The sequence below is a fragment of the Hypanus sabinus genome, unplaced genomic scaffold (assembly GCF_030144855.1).
Source record: "Hypanus sabinus isolate sHypSab1 unplaced genomic scaffold, sHypSab1.hap1 scaffold_1812, whole genome shotgun sequence".
In the NCBI taxonomy this organism is placed as follows: domain Eukaryota; kingdom Metazoa; phylum Chordata; class Chondrichthyes; order Myliobatiformes; family Dasyatidae; genus Hypanus; species Hypanus sabinus.
The window spans coordinates 1-12,232 of record NW_026779900.1 but is presented as its reverse complement, the minus strand read 5'-3'; the positions used below and the strand labels follow the sequence as shown (position 1 = coordinate 12,232).

The following is a 12,232-nucleotide window of genomic DNA, read 5'->3' as shown; positions in this document are numbered from 1 at the left end:
TTCATTGACAAACTCAGGGAGATGGGTTTCATGTGCCTCTTTTACGGGGACGTTAAAGTGAAGGGAATTCTGGGAGATGTTTGTTGTGCAGTCAGAAGTGATTTACCTCAATAGGTATATCACAATATTGTGGGCTGAAGGGTTCGTTCTGTTCGGTGATTTACGTTCACTGCTCTGCACAAGGGGCAAAAACACAGGATTAAACTCATCGAGTGGGCAGAGAAGGGGGTGAGGTAGATTGACAATCTCAAGGACATTGACGATAGATTGTGAAACACAGAGAACAACCATTTCACAGACAGCATCGGCAGTGAGCGAGCCACACAGCTGTCACTGTGACACCCACACACCACTCACCATGACATGGACCGAACCCCGACGGCACACTAAGCGACCCCACACTGTGACACCCACACGCATCTTGCCGTGACACTCTGCGGAACAGCATTGGAACTGGAAATGAATGAACTGGGGAGCATTCAGGAAGCTGAGGGGAAGATTAGGAAGACATATACAGAGCGATTTACACCCACGGTGCAGGGTACAGGAAACTGGGTGACGGACAGGAAGAGGTTAAACTGCAGGAACCAGTGCAGAGACCCCTTGTGGCCAACCCGCTCAATAACAGGTAGACCAATTTGGATACTTCAGGATGGGAGGAGAGACGTGCAAATGACCAAGCAGGTGAACGTCTCACCGGTCAGGTGGCACAGAAGGAATAGGGGGTGAAATCTGGCGAGCTGTGTCCATAGTGTTGTCTTTATTTTGGGAACGGAAAAGAGATACTGTGGACGAGTACGAAATTCCTCAATGGTATGCGGTCGTTATCGTCACCAGTATAGAGGTAAGAAAAGGGAGTCGGTTCACCCCACTTATATATGAGCAAGTGTGGCCAAAATACGAAAGCACATTCAGGTTAAATGTGGCTGAAGAGTTAGGGTTGAAGCTCACATAATGTGTATGAAATGTAAAGATAGCAAGCATATATAGGATATCAGTAAGTACATTCACGCATTATGTACACAAACACACACACAGACACACACACACAGACACACACACACACACACACACACACACACACACAGACACACACACACACACACACACACACACACACACATACACATTTTTGCAGCTTGAGACCCCCTGGGCATTTTGAATGCCATGGTAATCTATAATCACGAAGAGATTGTATTCTGCCGAGCGAACACTGAGGGGCAGCACAGACTCCTGCCTGGAGGCCGCGCCACCTCGCCCCCACCTTGCTCAGCTCCTTCATTGCCTCTCCCATGAGCAACTCTCTCAATTTACACCTGAACTGGAATCGAACTAATATCCCAGAGGTAAAGTTTGCCATTAGAAGGGGAGAGTGGAGATACAAACTAGAGTTGAAGGACGTGTACATAAAAAAAGCCATTACAGTTAGTTGAGTGGTTGCTGGGTCAGATGTTGCTAAGGTTTCAGAAAAAGGCAAGAAGCAAAAAGTGGAGCCTGCTGAGGCTCATGTTCTGAGCAACGTACGTTTCAATGCGGAAAGTATTGTTTGAAGGGCCGATGCGCTCAGGTCAGGGGTCAACGCCTGTAAGCCAGACACGGTACATATTAGTGAGACTTGATTGCAAGTGGGACAGTACCGTTTGCATAAGCTATGAACGAAACACACAACCCTCACTGTGACACGGAGACGTTCTTCAATGGGACACTGAACGTGTTTCGGTGTCAGTGCCACCACCCACATCTGTCATGAACACGCTTCTCATCGTGACACTGACACACTGACAGGTTCTGCACCACAGCAGGATCTCACCACTCAACGAAACCAACACAGTCAGACCCTGTACTGTAACTCGAATACAGACCTCCCCGTATGCATAACACCCTTCCTCTCCATAACCACTCCCCCACTCCGTCACCCTACTCCTGCACTATTCCCAGTCACCGTCAGACAGATTGCAGTACCCACTCCCGTCTCCGTCACCCATCCCACACCTACAAGCAGCCCAGTCTCCTTGACCCTCTCCTGCACACTTTGCCGTCTCAAGCATCGCGTACGTGCCCAGACGCCCCGCCCCCCCTGTTACACTCCAGCCGCTAAACGCTCCCCATCTACGTCGTTCCTCCACTCTCCTTCCACTCTGTGACACAGGCAATTGTGGGAGTATGAGGGGGCGATGATGGCTGGTGATTCACCTCAGCCCGTACCATGGATATCGATCGCCAGGATCTGAATCTCTCCACAACTCTGCATGCACAGGCCGGTCACGTGATTCCGCACCACTCGCATCTGTGTTTGTATTGTCACCACCCTTTCCCTGGCCTCCTCTCTCCTCCCCTTCCTTCCTCTAACGGCAGCAGACAATCCGCTCACACACTCGCAGACACCATCTCTGAGAGACATACACGATTCAAAACTACTGGAAAGCCGAAAAGCTGGGTATTGGTGAGTGGGGAGAACGGAGGAGAGAGTGGGTTACGTACTTTTGCTGACTCCGGTAGGGTGTGCTGCGATGGTGCGGGAGGTACTTCACATATCCGACCCCAGGAATGTGATGCGATAATATATACGGAGCTTCGCTGGTTATCAGACCCAGGAACTGTGCGCTTGGACGGTGTGGACGAAGCCTCACTCTGTGTGACCCCGAAGTGCGTGTGGAAACAATATGGATGGAGTTGCACTCTGTTTATGATCCCGGGGGTGTGTGATGGATCGTTGCGGAGGGAGCGTGACTCAGTTTATGTTTCCAGGAGTGTGTGATGGGATTGTATGGAGGGATTCTCGCTCTGACTGTGACTCCTGGCCAAGGGTCACTGGATTTCGGCGTTGAAACAGACTCCAAACAAAGACAGGGAACAAGAAAATGGTGCCTCACACGTTCTGCTACAACGGCTGAATGTGAACACCCTTTCTGTGGCCCCACTCCCCTCCCCTTCCTTCCTCTTTTCACAGCACGCCATTCCTTTTCTATTATTCTTTTTTATAATATGTTTTACTAAAGGGAAAGCACAATATAGAATACATAATGGATTACATTTTCCTCCATTTTGCTTTTGTATCTTACCCCTAAACAAACCTCCCCTCACCCGCCCCCCCCCCCGAACATACAATGGCAGCTAATGTATTTACAATACAACACTTCACAGATACAAGTACGGACATTCCACAGCTATACCCCCACACTACTTCAAGACGAAGCCCCACACACATCCACAACATCTCAGATGATCCAGACTACACTCATATTACAATTCAGCAAACACCCTGTGAGTTAAACCGCATGCCTGTTAAAAGGGAAGCAATTACCCAAGTACAATTAAATGCCCTCAACTAGTAGGTAATACCATATGACTCTCAAAATATGACAAGAAGGGCCCCCATTTCGAATAGAAGTTCCTCACAGACGCCCTGAGAGTGAATTTAATCTTTTCTAATTTCAGGAAAAAAAACGCCCTCTAGCCAAGCAGCAGAAGATGGGGGGCGGTGGCAGATTTCCAGATCAGCAACATTCTCCTACGGGCTAAAAGCGATGTAAGTGAAATCATATCCGACTGGTTTGAATTTAAGCCCAAAACATCATCTGCCACACCAAATACAGCTATAAGCGGGTAAGGTCTGACTGTCACCCCCAAACCGTCACTGATAATTTTAAAAAAACAGTGCCCAGTTACCATCAAGCCGTTGACAAGACCAAAATGCATGAACAAAACCAGTCGGAGAGAAGGAACATAGAACATAGAATATTACAGCACATTACAGGCTCTTAGACCCAAAATGTTGTGCCGACCCTCAAGCCCACCCTCCCATATATCCCCACACATTAAATTCTTCCATATACCTGTCTAGTATCTGCCTCTACCATTGACTCAGGCAGTGCATTGCACGCATCAACTACTCACTGTGTGAAAAAACCTTCCTCTCATATCTACCTTGAACTTCCCATCCCTTACCTTAAAACCATGTCCTCTTGTGCTGAGCAGTGGTGCCCTGGGGAAGAGGCGTTGGCTGTCCACTCTATCTATTCCTCTTAATATCTTGTATACCTCTAACATGTCTCCTCTCATCCTCCTTCTCTCCAAAGAGTAAAGCCATAGCTCCCTTAATCGCTGATCATAATCCATACACTCTAAAGCAGGCAGCATTCTGGTAAATCTCCTCTGTACCCTTCCCAATCCTTCCACATCCTTCCTAAAGTGAGGCGATGAGAACTGGACACAGTACTCCAAGTGTGGCCTAACCAGAGTTTTATATAGCTGCATCATTACATCGCGTCTGTTAAACTACCCCTCAAATTATGAAAGCTAACACACCATAAGCTTTCTTAATCACCCTACCTACCTGTGAGGCAACTTTCAGGGATCTGTGGACATGTACCCATTGATCCCTCTGCTCATTCACACTGCCAAGTATCCTGCCATTTACTTTGTACTCTTGCCTTGGAGTTTGTCCTTCCAATGTGTACCACCTCACACCTGTCACAGCCAGCGTCTGTCCCAGGATAAATGTCATCACGCCTGGCTTTACTTAAATGTACTGTGTAGAACTTTAAATTGTATGAGTCCGAGTCTGGCACCTGATAATGAGGAATGAGCCTCATTTAGTGCTTTTGCCAAATATTCCTCAGCCAGATCCACACCAAGGTCATCCTCGCAGCTAGTCGTAGTTTTGTTTAGATCTTGAACTCCCAAAGACGTCAGCTGTGAGTAGAGTACAGAGATCAGCCCTTTGTTATTAAAGATAAGAGTGAGTTTGTCCCAGAACATAGCAGGTGGTAGATCAGGAAAAGAGGGAGATTTTTCCTTGACAAAGTGAAGAATCTGCAGGTTTTCGGAACAATGTTTATGTGGAAGGCCATATTTTCTGCACAGGTGATCAAAACTATTAAATATATTATCAGTGCACAAATCCTTAATGCGCATCAGACCGTTCAAACTCCATTGTCTAAAATCTGAATCGAGTGTGGAGGGAAGAAATAGATGGTTTCTATGAATGGGACCCAAAATTGAAGCCAATGTGAACCTGCAGAAGCAGCGAAATTAATTAAAAATTTTGAGGGTGGATAACCCGACAGAGTCGGATGTGAATTGACAGGATTTCAATGACAATGTTAATTGACCCCTCTCCAAACACCTTGAAATAATGTAGTTTACTTAAGTGCAATATAAGGAGGCTTAACTGCAATAGCAAAAAAAAGATTCTATGATTCTTAAGTGGGTGAGTGAGCAGCTCGACGTCCTGGTCCATATATGTTTCGATAAAACCGATATGTATGCGAAGGTGGTTCTGCAGCTTGAGGTCAGGGATTTAGCTATTAAATAAAAGGACAGGACCACTAACCGTCCCAGTGTGTCCAGACATAGGAAGACCATACATTTTTGCAGGTGGCTTAAGCTACCGTGCAGGAGGGAGGGCTTCAAAATTAATTGCGTTTATTCCAAGGAACGTGGGATGTCTACAGAAGAGATGGAAGACGGTTTACACATAAACTGGAGGGGAAGTGATATCGTAGCGGGAAGTTCAATGCCTCTCATCATCTTATACTCCCCTATCAAGTCACCTTTCATGCTCCTTCGCTCCAAAGAGAAAAAGACTCTCCAAAGAGAGTCTTTGGCAGAGTGTTTGAAATCGATTTTCAAGAGGATGGGATTCAGAGAGTAGATAGCGGAGTCGATCTGGAGAGAGATATTGTTAAGATCTCAGAAAAAAACAGGAATCAAAAGGTTGTGCATCGTGCGACTGGTGCCCTGAGCTCCGTATATTTGAAAGCATGAAGCTTCTGAGAAGCACAGTTGAGAGGGTATGAATCAACACAGTGAATGTGATTTTACAGCCATTATTGAGAATTGGGTGTAGGAGGAATAAGCAGAACAGCACGATATTTCGGGTTTCCCTACTTTTAGACGAGATTAAACGGAAGGAATAACAGGTGGAGGGGTGACTTTACAGGGCTGAGAAAATATCCCCACAGAGCACAATCGGAACAGACAAGACAACATGCCCAATTGAGGCTTTATGCCTGGAAACATAGAAACATAGAAAAGCTGCGACACCGCACAGGCCCTTTGGCCCACAATTTGGGCCGAACATGACGCTACCTTAGAAATTACTCGGCCGACACATAGCCCTCTATTTTGCTAAGCTCCATGTACCTATCCAAAATTCTCTTAGAATACCCTATTGTATACGCCTCAACCACCGTTACCGGCAGCCCATTCCGCGCACTCGCTACTCTCTGCGTCAAACACTTAACCCTGCCATCTCCTCCGTACCTACTCCGCTGCACCTTAAACCTGTGTCCTCTTGTGGCAACCATTTCAGCCCTGGGAAAAAGCCCCTGACCATGCACAAGTTCAATGCCTCTCATCATCTTATACTCCCCTATCAAGTCACCTTTCATGCTCCTTCGCTCCAAAGAGAAAAGGCTGATTTAACTCAACCTGTTTTCATAAAGCATGCTCACCGATCCAGGAAATTTACGTGTGAATCTCCTCGGTACAATTTCTTTTTTTATTATTATTGTTTTTTTTTAAATTGAAATTCACCATCAAACATACATTTCCATAAGATGTATCTCAGATATTGTACATTGAAATCATATAGACATATATGCCGCAAATCTCCACATGATATTTATCTGAGGTTTAAACTTATACAACAGAGAGTAAAGAAAGAACAAGCGAAAGGAGAAAACGATGCACAAGTAGGGAGTAATTTTTTTTTACAAAATATTCATTGTATTGTGAGAATAAAATCAGTCTCATGATGTGTTATGTGGCTAAAATATTTTCCCCAGTATGAATCAAATTGTTCAAATTTATGTGTAACAGATGCTGTTTTCTTCTCCATTCTGTAAATGTCTATTATAATGTCCATCCATGCGTTTAAGGCTGGGCTCTCCTCTGATAAACATTTCCTAGTAAGATTTTTTTTATTTTTTTTTTACCAGCCACCAGCTGTATGTTCATTAAATATTTCTCTCTTTTCAGCCATTCTTGAGGTACACACTGGTGAGGCGTCCAGCACTGAGCACCATACTCCAACTGGGGTCTGACCAAGGTCCTAAGTAGCTGCAACGTTACCTCTCGGCTACTAAATTCAATTTCGCGGTTTATGAAGGCCACTACGCCGTATGCCCTGTTAACCACAGAGTCAACCTGTGCAGTTGCTCTGAGCGTGCAATGTACTCGGGCCACAAGAACCCTCTGATCCTCCACGCTGCCAAGAGTCTTACTATTAATATTATATTCTGCCATAATATTTGACCTACCAAAATGAACCACTTCACTTTAATCTGGGTTGAACTCCACCTGCTATTTCTCAGCCCGGTTTTACATTCTATCAATCTCCCACTGTAACTTATAACTGCCCGCCACTTTATTCACAACACCTCCAACCTTTGTGTCATCAGCAATCTTTATAACCCATCCCTTCACTTCCCCACCCAGGTCATTTATAAAAGAATCATGAAGAGTGAAGATCCCAAAACAGATCCCAGAGGCACACCGCTGATCTCCGACCTCCATGCAGAATATGACCCATCTACAGGCACGGTGGACAACCACATCTATGGGCAAACGAGTTCTGAATCCACCAAGTAAGTCCCCTTGGATCCCATGCATCCTTACCTTATCAATAAGCCTTGCATGGGGTACTTTAACAAATGCTTTGCTGAAATCCGTATAACCTGCATCTACTGCTCTTCCTTCATGAATAGAAGTGAACAAATGAGGAATAAGAAATGTATTGCGATAATATTGGAGTTAAATTGTTGATCGATTCGGAGGAACTGATCTGTAGAGAGATTGCAGACTGTTAGAACGACAGAACCATAGAATTTACAGCAGGGAAACAGGCCGTTAGGCCCTTCCTGGCTGTGCTGAAACATTTTTCTGCTTCGTCCCACTGACCTGCCCCTGGGACATATCCCTCCATAAACCTCTCATCCAAGTTTTTCTTAAATGTTAAAAATGAGCCCGCATTTACCAGTTCATCTGGCAGCTCATTCCACAATTCCACCACTCTGTGTGTGAAGAAGCCCCCCACCAAATTTTGACTTTAAACATTTCCCCCTTCACCCTTCACCCATGTCCTCTGGCTTTTTTTCTCCCCTCGCCTCAGTGGAAAAAGCCAACTTGCATTCACTCTATCTGTACCCATCATAATTGTATATACCTCTATCAAATCACCCCTCATTCTTCTACGCTCCAGGAAAAAAGTCCTCACCTATTTAACCTTTCTCTGTAACTCAGTTTCTCAAGTCCCCGCAACATCCTTCTCAACCTTCTCTGCGCTCTTTCAACCTTATTAATATCCTTCCTGTAATTCGGTGACCAATACTGCACACAATACTCCAGATTCGGCCTCACCAATGCCTTATGTAAACTCCGCATAGCATTCTAACTCTTATACGCAGTTCTTTGATTCATAAAGGCCTATATACCAATAGCTCTCTTTACGACCCTGTCTACCTGTGAAAGTCACTCTTCCGGTGCTTTGTATCTGTTTTCCCGAATCTCTCTGTTCTACTGCACTCCTCAGTGCTCTACCATTTACATTGTATGTTCTACCTTGATTTGTCCTTCCAAAGTGCAATACCTCATACGTGTCTGTATTTAACTCCATCTGCCATTTTTCAGCCCATTTTTCCGTCTGGTCGAAATCCCTCTGGAAGCGTTGGAAACCTTCCTCACTGTCCACTGCATCTCCAACCTTTGTATCATCAGCATATGTGCTGATCTAATTTACCACATTATCTTCCAGATCCATGATATAGATGACAAGCAACAATTGACCCAGCTCTGATCCCTTTGACACACTACAAGTCATAGACCTCCACTCAGAGAAGCAATCCTCCACTACCACTCTCTGGCCTGACCCTCTGAGTCAATATCTAATTCAATTTACTACTTCATTATGTATACCTAGCGACTGAATCTCCCAACATAGCTCCCATAGAACACATTGTCATAGGCTTTACTGAAGTCCATGCAGAAAACATCCACTGCCTTCTCTTCATCCACTTTCCTGGTAACCTCCTCGGAAAACTGTAATAGGTTTGTTAAATACGACCAAGCACAATGAAAGCCATTTGGACTCTCCCTAATAAGTCCATGTCTATCCAAATACTTGTAGGTCCAATCGCTTAGTATTCCTCCATATAATTTACCTTCTACAAACGTCAGACCTACAGAACAGTACTTTCCCGGATTACTTTTAGGGCGTTCTTTAAATAACGGCTCCTGTACCCCCTTCTTGATCGTTGAGGGGTTATAACTGTTGCAGACACTGGTGATGTGGGTTCTGATGGTTGAGGGGTCATAATGTTCCTGAACCTGGTGGTGTGAGTCCTGAGGCTCCTGGAACCGTTCCTGATGGTTGAGGGGTAATACCTCTTCCAGGACCTGCGGTGTTAGTCCAAAGGATCCTGTACCTCCTTCCGAGTGGTTGAGGGGTAATAACTGTCCCTGAACCCAGTGGGATGGGCCCGGAGGCCCCTGTACATATTTACATATGGTTTAGGGGTTTTAGCGGTTCCTATACCTGTTGGTGTGGGACGTGAGGCTCCCGTACTCTCTTCTTGAAGGCCGAGGGGAAGTTCCTGAACTTGGGGTGTTGGAATCTGGGGTGTAGGCCAGATATCTACAGTGAGCGATCCAGCAAAAAATGGATGGTTGCAGGGTAATCTCTCTTTAGTGAGGGTACCCGTGACTATTTACATCACCGACGAAATGATGTCTCTCTGTGGGTTCAGAATGTCTCTGTCAGCAAAAGTCAGATCGTTTCTCATCAGTCTGTTTCTCATTTACAGAATAGAGTTGTTAACAGGGATGCATCAACAGGAAAGGCGCTTGTTATCTCTTTAAACCTCACGATGATGCGAAGATAGAATTCTGAAACAATGGTTCAAAGCTGCTGGAAATGAGCTCAATCGAGGAGGAAGTTTGTGCGAGAGCATGTGAGGATGACTCCACAGTATCCGGGGCCTGACAAAGTTCGGCTTCAAACACACCGTCCCATTACACACTCCCGGCGTCAGACACAGAGTGAATCTCCCTCCACACCGTCCCATCACACACTCCCGGGGTCAGACACAGATTGAATCTCCCTCCACACCGTTCCATCACACACTCCCGGGGTGAGACACAGAGTGGATTTCCCTCCACACCGTCACATCACACATTCCGGGGTCAGAAGGTGATTGATGCTCCCTCCCTACCGCACTGACCACTCACTTCTCGATGGAGACCGTGAGTCCGGTTTTACGCGCTGCATTTTCACGTAAAATTTCATGTAAAATGTGGATTTCCCTACACACCGTCCCATCACACACTCCGGCATAATACAGAGTTGTCGTGATGGGAGAATTTAATCTCCCAAGTATCGATTGGCATCTCCTTAGAGTAATGTGTTTAGATGGGATAGATTTTCCTCCATGTGTTCTGGAAGCTTCCTTGACACAATATGTAGATTCTCCTACAAGAGGAGAGGCTGTACCTAATCTGGTATTGGGAAATGAATCTGTTCAGGTGACAGATGTCTCCGTGGGAGAGGATTATAGAGATAGTGATGTCCGAAAGATTGGAGGTGATGTGGATAGTGTGGAGGGCTGTCAGAGGTTACAGCGGGACATTGATTGGATGCACAACTGGACTGAGAAGAGGTTGAGTTTGGTAAGTCAAATATGATGGCAGAATATAGTATTAATTGTAAGACTCTTGGCAGTGTAGAGGGTCAGAGGGATCTCGGGGTCGGAATGCATAGGACACTCAAAGCAGCTGCGCAGGTGACTCTGTAGTTAAGGAACCGTACGGTGTATTGGCCTTCAACAGTCCTGGAATTGTGTTTTGGAGCCGAGAGGTAATGTTGCAGCTGTATAGGACACTGGTCAGATCCCGCTTGGAGCACTGTGCTCAGTTCTGGTCGCCTCTCTACAGAGAGGATGTGGAAGCCATAGAAAGGGTGCAGAGAATATTTCCAAAGATGCTGCCTGGATTAGGGAGCATGCCTTATGAGAATAGATTGAGTGAACTGGGCCTTTTCTCCTTGGAGCGACGGAGGATGAGAGGTGACCTGATAGAGGTGTGTAAAATGATGAGAGGCATTGATCGTGTGGATAGTCAGAGGCTTTTTCCTCAGGGCTGAAAAGGTTGCCACAAAAGGAAACAGGTTTAAGGTGCTGGGGAATAGGTACAGAGGAGATGTCAGGGGTAAGTCTTACACTCAGAGAGTGATGAGTGCGTGGAATGGGCTTCCGGAAACGGTGGTGGAGGCGGATACGATAAGGTCATTTAAGAGACTTTTGGATAGGTAAATAGAGCTTAGAAAAATAGTGAACTACAGGTAAGCCTAGTAATTTCCGCGGGAGGGACATGTTCGGCATAAATTTGTATGGCAGAAAGGCCTGTATGTGTGCTGTAGGTTTTCTATGTTTCTCCGTCTGCTTCAACCCCTTCATCACCTGCCACACTCCCATTCTCAGACATCCCCTTCATCCCCATCCTCAGATATCCCTTTCATCCCCGATACCCATTCCCCACCACCCACCACAAACTTGGAGCCCCATCGTCTCCGTCACTCTCCCTCTCGCCCCAAACGCCTCCCTCTCTGTGTACACAGGGAATTGAGGGAGAGAGTTGATGTCTGAATTTAGACCTCCCTTCAACTCCATATCAGTTTCTCAGTTCTGAGCCGACACGGAGAGGGGACAATGGGCACAGTGGGAGTTTCAATCAACACACACAAGATGCTGGTGGAAAAGAGCATGCCAGGCAGCATCTATACAGAGAAGCACTGTCGACGTTTTGGGCGGAGACCCTTCGTCAGGAATAACTGAAACGAAAGATAATAAGAGATTTGAAAGTAGTGGGGGAAGGGGAATTGCGAAATGATCGGAGAAGACCGGAGGGGATGGGATGAAGCTACGAACTGGAAGGGTGATTGACGAAAGTGATACAGAGCTGGAGAAGGGAAAGGATCATAGACGGGAGGCCTAAGGAGAAATAAAGTGGGAGGGGGGAGCACCAGAGGGAGATGGAGAACAGGCAGTGATGGGCAGAGAGAGAGACACACAAAAAGAACTAAATGGGGTAACAAAGATGGGGTAAGAAGGGGAGGAGGAGCATTAATGGAAGTTCATGTCGTCAGGTTGGAGGCTACCCAGCCGTTATATAAGGTGTTGTTCCTCCAACTTGAGTGTGGCTTCATCGTGACAACAGAGGATAGACATATCAGAAC

At 46.0% G+C, this 12,232-nt stretch overlaps 1 long non-coding RNA gene across 1 annotated transcript; it reads left to right on the top strand.

Moving 5' to 3' along the window:
* Positions 1-2,364: 2,364 nt before the first annotated feature.
* Positions 2,365-10,026, top strand: LOC132387397 (uncharacterized). Its single transcript, XR_009509879.1, has 4 exons — positions 2,365-2,443; positions 3,439-3,529; positions 7,444-7,592; positions 9,807-10,026. It is a non-coding gene; the product is annotated as an uncharacterized LOC132387397 (long non-coding RNA).
* Positions 10,027-12,232: the final 2,206 nt, after the last annotated feature.